Source organism: Cannabis sativa, chromosome 4 (assembly GCF_029168945.1).
Source record: "Cannabis sativa cultivar Pink pepper isolate KNU-18-1 chromosome 4, ASM2916894v1, whole genome shotgun sequence".
NCBI classification, from domain to species: Eukaryota; Viridiplantae; Streptophyta; class Magnoliopsida; order Rosales; family Cannabaceae; genus Cannabis; species Cannabis sativa.
In genome coordinates, this window is record NC_083604.1 from 32,461,478 (window position 1) to 32,468,687 (window position 7,210).

Sequence of the window (7,210 nt, forward strand, 5' to 3'; positions counted from 1 at the left end):
CCAAAATAATTGTGATAGTGAAAATGATGATGATAACTTAGATATGTCATATGATGAGTTGTCTAATTCATTTAAGGAACTATTTGATGATTTCACTACTACAAAAGTGAGTTTTCCCAACAGTTTATAACTGTCTTTTATACTATTTCCCAACGGTTCCTAAAACCGTTGGCTATGTGGGTGTCATAAAAATACGGAGCTTTAAAAGACGGTTTATAACTGTTGGAAAAAGTTATATTAAATGACTGTTTACAACTGTTGGGAAAAATCTTTTTAAATGACTGTTTATAACTGTTGGCAAAAGTATTATATAAATTAAATTAAATATAAATGAAATTATTTTTTAAATATTAAATATATATAATAATATTATTTTTCATAAATAAAATATTAATTAAAATAAATAAAATCAATATATATTCAAATTTTTTTAGACTAATATATATTCATATTTAACAATATACATTATATACAATTCAGAAAAAAATACAAAAAATAATATTAAATATAAATATTACAACAATATTTTTTACAGTGACCAAACAGAATAGAATCCTCAACAATACAATCAAAAAATTGTCTAAATCAGAACACTAATTGGTATGTAAATCCATAAATTTTGCCCCAATTTCATGAATAAATCACAGAACATATAACCCAACCCAAATTCAAATAATCTCTCTTCAGTGAATTAGGTATGTCAATACCAAAGCCACAAACATCAACAGGCATGCAATCGTTGCCCCTGAAAATTCACCAAAAAAAAAAATCAAATCTTTATTACATACAGTACCCAATTTGATTAAAAAAAACCCTAATATTCAATTAGAGAGAAATCAACAATGCATCATCATATTTTTCAAGACCCATTTTTCCTTAACCCTAATTCGTCATTTGACATATATAATCAAAATTAATAATTCAAATCTGTTAAAATAAAACTGAGAGAACTCACTGTCGCTGGTGGGAGCCGAAGCCAGAGCCGGAGCCGGAGCAGACGATTAACCTCCACAATCGCCATTGTCGTTGTTTATGTCACTGTCGCTGGTGGGAGCCGAAGCCAGAGCCGGAGCCGGAGCAGACAATTAACCTCCACAATCGCCATTGTCGTTGTTTATGTCATTATCATCCTCCTCGTCGTCAACTGCACCAGCCAGCAAGCTCCATGGAGGTGACCGTTAATGTAGACGAAATACGACATCACGCAAGAGAAAACGGAGAGAGAGAGAGAGAGAGTGAACCAGAGCGAGAGAGAACGAGAGTGAACCAGAGCGAGAGAGAACGAGCGCGAGAGAGAGAAGCGGAACGGCAGAAAGAGAAACGAATAGGGTTTCTTATCATTTTCTATTTATATTTTTCAAATTTTACCCACAAAATTATTTTATTTTAATAAATAAAAATCTGATATAATTTTTTTTAAAAAAATATTAAATCTGATATAATATTAAGGATCCTAAATTAAAGACCATCACAATTATTAATTAAAGATCCCGAATTAAGTCTCTAATTACATGTTAATTAAAAATAATTATCCAATAATATTTTAGTCCTCTTTCACAATAATATTTTTAAATAACTTTCACAATAAATTTTCAAATACAACTAATTTCTAAAATTATCCTTTTATTGAAAAATATATAAATTCTAAATTTTCCAATTTTATAAATTCTCAAATTATAAATTTATTAAAAAAAATTCTTTTTTATTTTTTAAATTTGAAGTTTTTTTGGTATTTTATTTTATTAAATACAAATTTTTTTAGGAAAAGAAAAAAGTACAATTTTTTTTATTTTTTTTAATTTAAAACCTTTTTAAAGTATTTTCTTTTATTAAATACAAATTTTTTTATTAAGTAAAAAAAATTCTTTTTCTTTTTAAATCTGAAACTTTTTTTTTTTGGTAAACTAGAATATTTCCCAACAGTTTATAACTGTTGGGAATACTAAATATAGCCAACGGTTGTACTTAGTATTCCCAACAGTTATAAACTATTGGCATTTACTATTTTTTTTTTAAATTTCCTTTAGTATTGTCCACGGTTCTTCACTGTTGGCATTTGTTTTTCCCAACGGTTTTTTTGCTTCGGTTTTAAACTGTTGGGAAAAATCTCTCCTTACCTTTTCCAACGGTTTTCAAAATTGACTCCCTTACAAACCGTTGGGAAAAGCCACTTTTGTAGTAGTGTTTTGGTAAATTGCTTGTTAAAAACCAAACCCTTAGAGAGAAGACCAACATGCTTTTAAAAGAAATTGAGATTTTGAAAATAAATGAAAAAGAACTTATAGCTAAATCTCAATGTGCTACATGTGCTTCACATATGAAAGAAATTATTGATTTGAAAGCCCATGTGAGAAGCCTAAAAAAATGACATATATACCTTCACTAGAGGTAAGGAAGGCTATGATCTCATGGTGGGAAACCAATCATGTGGTTTTTCAAAAAATGGTATTGGTTATGATCCTAGTAAGAAACAAAAATTTTTGAGAAACTTTTTTGTGAAATCATCTAGTCTACCTCACTTTACATGCACATATTGTAACCGAGATGGCCATACTATTTCCTATTGTCATGTAAAGAAATTTGCATATCTAGGCAAGACTAAATGGGTACCAAAGGGTTCTAGAACTAACATGAATGGACCCAAAGTTATATGGGTACCAAAAGCCAACAAATGAATTTGTTTTTGTAGGAATCAACAAGAAAGAGCCAAAGCTTATGGTTCTTGGATAGTGGATGTTCAAAGCATATGACCGGTGATCCATCAAGATTTTCAAGCTTTAAAAGCAAGGAAAGTGGCTTTGTCACTTTTGGAGACAATTCAAAAGGAAAAATCTTGGGCATTGGTGATATCGGTAACATATACTCTCCATGTATTAAAAATGTGCTTCTTGTTGATAATCTTAAACATAACTTGCTTAGTATTAGTCAATTATGTGATATAGGTTTTCGTGTTGTTTTTGAATCCTCAAAATGCTCCATTGAAAATGTTTCAACCAATGAAGTTATTTTCCTTGGAGTAAGGAAGGATAATGTGTATGTTATTGATGTTGACTCTTTTGATAGTAAAAATAAATGTTTAACCGTTATGAATGATAATTCTTGGTTGTGGCATAGAAGATTAGGACATGCTAGTATGGATTCTATTTCAAAATTGGTTAGAAAAGATCTTGTTATTGGTTTGCCATCTATTCCGTTTGTTAAAGATAAACTTTGTGATGCATGCCAATTTGGAAAACAAATTAAAACATCTTTTCATTCCAAGAAAGAAATTTCAACTACTAGACCTTTGCAATTGCTTCATATTGATTTATTTGGTCCTTCTAGAATTGCTAGTCTTGGTGGTAAATACTATGCATTTGTAATTGTTGATGATTTTTCAAGATTTACTTGGGTTATTTTCTTGACTCTTAAAAGTGATGTTTTGGAAAACTTTGCCAAATTTTGTAAAAATGTGCAAAATGAAAAAGGATATTCTATTACCTCCGTTAGGAGTGACCATGGTGGTGAGTTTGACAATGATGCCTTAGAATTGTTTTGTGATGATCATGGTTTTAACCATAACTTTTCGGCACCAAGAACTCCACAACAAAATGGAGTTGTCGAAAGGAAGAATAGAACAATTCAAGAAATGGCTAGGTCAATGCTAAATGAAATTTCATTACCAAAATACTTTTGGGCCGAGGCCGTCAATACTTCTTGTTATATTTTGAATCGTGTTTTCATTAGGCCCAACATGAATAAAACCCCTTATGAGCTTTGGAAAGGAAGAAAACCCAACATTGGCTATTTTAAAGTTTTTGGATGCAAATGTTACATTTTAAACACCAAGGACAACCTTGGAAAATTTGATGCTAAATCCGATGTTGGAATTTTTATAGGGTATTCAACACATAGTAAAGCTTATAGAATTTATAACAAAAGAACTAATGTTGTTGAAGAATCTATTCATGTTGCTTTTGATGAGACTAACCCGCCTACAAGCAAAAGTTTAGATGATGATGTTGTAGGTTTGGGAGATGAGGTTCAAAATCTCAAAATTGGAGAGACTTCTAATGCTCCTTCACAAACTCCCAAAGAGGAACCACCCGTGGAAAAGGTAAATGAAAGCCAAGGTATGAACTCTAACCTTCCACATGAGTGGAAATTCAAAAGTGCTCATCCTATAGACCAAATTCTAGGTGATCCTTCTCAAGGTGTCACTACTAGAAACTCCCTTAGAAACTTGTGTAATTTTATTGCTTTTATTTCTCAAATTGAACCAAAGAATTTTAAAGAGGCCGAAGTTGATGAATTTTGGCTTCTAGCTATGCAAGAAGAAATAAATCAATTTATAAGAAATAATGTTTGGGAGTTAGTTCCAAGACCGTCACATCAATCGGTGATTGGAACAAAATGGGTCTATAGAAATAAGGTAGATGAGCATGGGGTCATTGTGCGTAACAAGGCTAGATTAGTGGCCCAAGGTTACAATCAAGAAGAAGGAATTGATTATGAGGAAACCTTTGCCCCGGTAGCAAGACTTGAGTCCATTAGAATGTTGTTAGCTTTTGCATGCCACAAGAATTTTATCTTGTATCAAATGGATGTAAAAAGCGCATTCTTAAATGGGTACATTATGGAAGAGGTTTATGTCTCTCAACCACCCGGTTTTCAAAATCATAAATACCCTAACCATGTTTACAAATTGAAAAAGGCTTTATATGGTTTAAAGCAAGCTCCTAGAGCTTGGTATGAAAGATTAAGCACTTTTCTTATTTCAAATGGTTTTTCAATGGGAAAAGCGGATAATACACTTTTTATAAAAAGAAAATCCAAAGACATTATTATAGTACAAATTTATGTTGATGATATTATCTTTGGTGCTACTAATGATGCTCTTTGTGAAGAATTTTCTAAGTGTATGCATTGTGAGTTTGAGATGAGCATGATGGGAGAACTCAACTTTTTTATGGACTTCAAATCAAGCAACAAAAGGATGGCATATTCATAGGTCAAACTAAGTACATCAAGGATCTCCTTCAAAAGTTTGACTTGGCAAATGCAAAGTCCATGAATACACCCATGAGCACATCCATAAAGATGGACAAAGATGAAAGCGGTAAGAATGTGGACATCACCAAGTATCGAGGTATGATTGGCTCTTTATTATATTTAACCGCTAGTAGACCGGATATTTTGTTTAGTGTTGGTCTTTGTGCTAGGTACCAATCTTGTCCTAAAGAATCCCACTTAAGTGTCGTTAAAAGAATATTTAGATACTTGATAGGCACAATGAATCTAGGACTTTGGTACCCCAAGAACTCAAACTTTGAAATAGTTAGCTACTCGGATGCCGACTTTCTTAGGTTGTAAGACGGATAGAAAAAGTACTAGTGGAACTTGTCACTTTTTAGGAAATTCCTTAGTGTCATGGTTTAGCAAGAAACAAAACTCGGTAGCTCTATCCACAACCGAAGCCGAATATATAGCCGCGGGTAGTTGTTGTGCACAAATACTTTGGATGAAACAAACTCTTAAGGATTTTGATATTGATTTTGAATGTACACCCATAAAGTGTGATAACACTAGTGCCATTAACCTCTCTAAGAATCCAATATTGCATTCTAGAGCCAAGCATATTGACATAAGGCACCACTTCCTTAGAGATCATATCCAAAGAGGTGATATTATGCTAGACTTTGTAAGCACCGAATTCCAATTAGCGGATATATTCACCAAGCCTCTTAGTGATGAGAGATTTAGTTTCATTAGAAGAGAGCTAGGCATGACCAACTTAAATGAAATATAAGGTTTGCTAGCTATGAAAAATTTCATATCTCTTTACTTACTTATTTATGCATAATTGTTCCAAATATGATATTAATGAGATTTATATGCATAGATGAGAAAATTTATTGATACTTGACCTATATGAACTATCCTTGTTGAAAAACTTAAAATTATAGGTCAAAATGTGGATTTTTGGTGAACTTTGGACTTGTTTTTAAACAAGTGAACATGTGAATTTTTGCATATTTGATTTTCTTGTGTGTCTATATGCTTGAATATGTGAAATTGAATGTATTTAGTATGCCTATAGGTTTGCCTTGATTGAAATTTGCATGAAACAAATTTTTGGTACCTCACTTGTTGAATTTTTAGATTTTTAGGCCTAAAAGAGTGTTTTTCGCCAAACTCTCTCATTTTTCCACATTTTTCGATTCCGTAAGTTTGTACACCTCACATTTTATTTTATAAAACTGCTGGAAAAAGAATTTTTCAATTTCGTTGCATAAAACTCATTTTTGGTACGGTTCTAGTTTTCTTGGCAATTTTCGAAAAACTTACCGTAAATCGTCATTTTTCATTATTTTTCAGATTTTCTTGTTTGAGCAATTTTGTTTTATCATATTAAAGGTATTAGAATTGGTTTGGGGTCATTTGGGTCAAAATTGAATTTTTTAGCACGTTTTTAGGATTTTTTTTTTGCTGGTCCTGTACCAACTGGAATTCCGGTTGTACCATCCGGAATTCCGGATGGCACAGGATCAGCAACAGGGGTGTTTTTGTCATTTTATTGCAATTTTTTCCCTTTTTAAACCCTACCACCGAATTTTTTCTCCCCCATTCAGTTTTTTCAACCCTAAAACAGCAGCCACCATCTCCTTCTCTCTCAAATTCTCTCTTTCAAAGCCTCACTCTCATCTTCCAATAATTAAAAAAAAAAAAAAGAGAGAAGTGTGTTCTTCAATGGCTTCCTCATCAAGAGCTCCCAAGAGAATGGCTAGTGCAATTCAACAAAGGGAAATAAGGGCAAAAGCAAGGCAAGAGCCCACTCTCTTCTTCAATGATGAAGATCACAACAAGTTTGTCAATGATTTCTCCTCTAGGAAAATTCTCAAAGGTAAAATTTGTGATCTCCCTAGCCTTGATTGTGTTGATTTTAGTCATCATTTTGATACCCTAGGATGGACATCTTTTATTCAAATTAATACTCCATTGTATCCTAGGCTAGTTCAAGGTTTTTATGCTTGTATTAAACCTACATTAGAACCTTTAGGTGTTAGAGGAACCCTTAGAGGAGTAGCTTTTGAACTCAATGTAGCATCTCTTAATGACATGTTAGGAGCACCAAATGGTGGCATATTACTTGAACCCAAACTTTCTCTCAAAAATGATGCCATTTTTAACTTTGATGAGTGTTCTAGGAATATTTGTGGTGATGGCCCTT

At 32.4% G+C, this 7,210-nt stretch overlaps 1 long non-coding RNA gene across 1 annotated transcript; it reads right to left on the reverse strand.

Moving 5' to 3' along the window:
- Nucleotides 1–475: 475 nt before the first annotated feature.
- LOC133036483 (uncharacterized) lies at nucleotides 476–1,295 on the reverse strand. The gene is made up of 2 exons (XR_009687112.1): nucleotides 956–1,295; nucleotides 476–745 (listed from the first exon to the last, which is right to left on the reverse strand). It is a non-coding gene; the product is annotated as an uncharacterized LOC133036483 (long non-coding RNA).
- Nucleotides 1,296–7,210: the final 5,915 nt, after the last annotated feature.